Below are 973 nucleotides of genomic sequence, written 5' to 3' on the forward strand. Positions count from 1 at the left end.
CATGGCAAGATGAGTGGAGGCAGCTGCTTCCTCCATAGTTCTCTGTGACACCAGCATCCTCCTTGCTGTATCCTCTGCTCCTGCAGCAACTGCCCTAGGAGCCTGGGCCTGCTTCACAAAGGACACAGGTATGAAGTGTTGTAGCCTGTAGTGACAGTGGGTATCTGCTGGGGACAAATTCTTAACTAAAATTCATGTCTCCCTCCCTCCCTCCCTCCCTCCCTCTCTCCATCCCTCCCTCCATCTCTTTCTATCTCCCTCCCTCACTGTCCCTCTCTGTCCCTCTATCTCTGCCCCCCTGCCACTATCTCCATATCACTCACTCCCCCTACCCTCTTCTCCCACTCTCCATCCCTTTCTTCCAGGCCATGAGGTAAGTGGGTTTGCTTCTGTTTGATATATCAGTAACCACAGACCAAGGCAATAAGGCTAATCAACCATGGGCATCTCTAAAACTGAGAGCCCAAAATAAATCTTTTCTATTGATATATTTGGGCTTTTGCCATGATGATAGAAAACTGATGACAGTATCTACTAACAAAGGCTATGAAACTGGAAGAAGCCTGCTGAGTAGTGAGGGGAGAGGTGTCAGTCTTAGAAGCCAGTGACCTAACCCATCTGATGGCAATCTGACAGCCATGGGGGTGCTCCTCTCAAAAGCAGGCTGAGGAGGGACCCTTGAAGCCATAGGGGAGGACAACCATCAGGGAGGGTTCCCAGAGGATGGATCAGGATCAGCAGAGACAGTAGACAGGGGACATTTTACTCAACAGCAGCAGTGAAAGCTACTTGGCCATTTTTCCCAATAGCCCTTCCTGACAGGGGACATAGGAAGAGCCCCAGACCAGGGATGATTTGACTGGATGTTTTCTAAATGTGAGCTCTTAATTGTTCTTTCTCTTAAAGACACAAGGAGCCGGGCGTGGTGGTGCACACCTTTAATCCCAGCACTTGGGAGGCAGAGGCTGGCAGA

Source organism: Mus caroli, chromosome 12 (assembly GCF_900094665.2).
Source record: "Mus caroli chromosome 12, CAROLI_EIJ_v1.1, whole genome shotgun sequence".
NCBI lineage: Eukaryota > Metazoa > Chordata > Mammalia > Rodentia > Muridae > Mus > Mus caroli.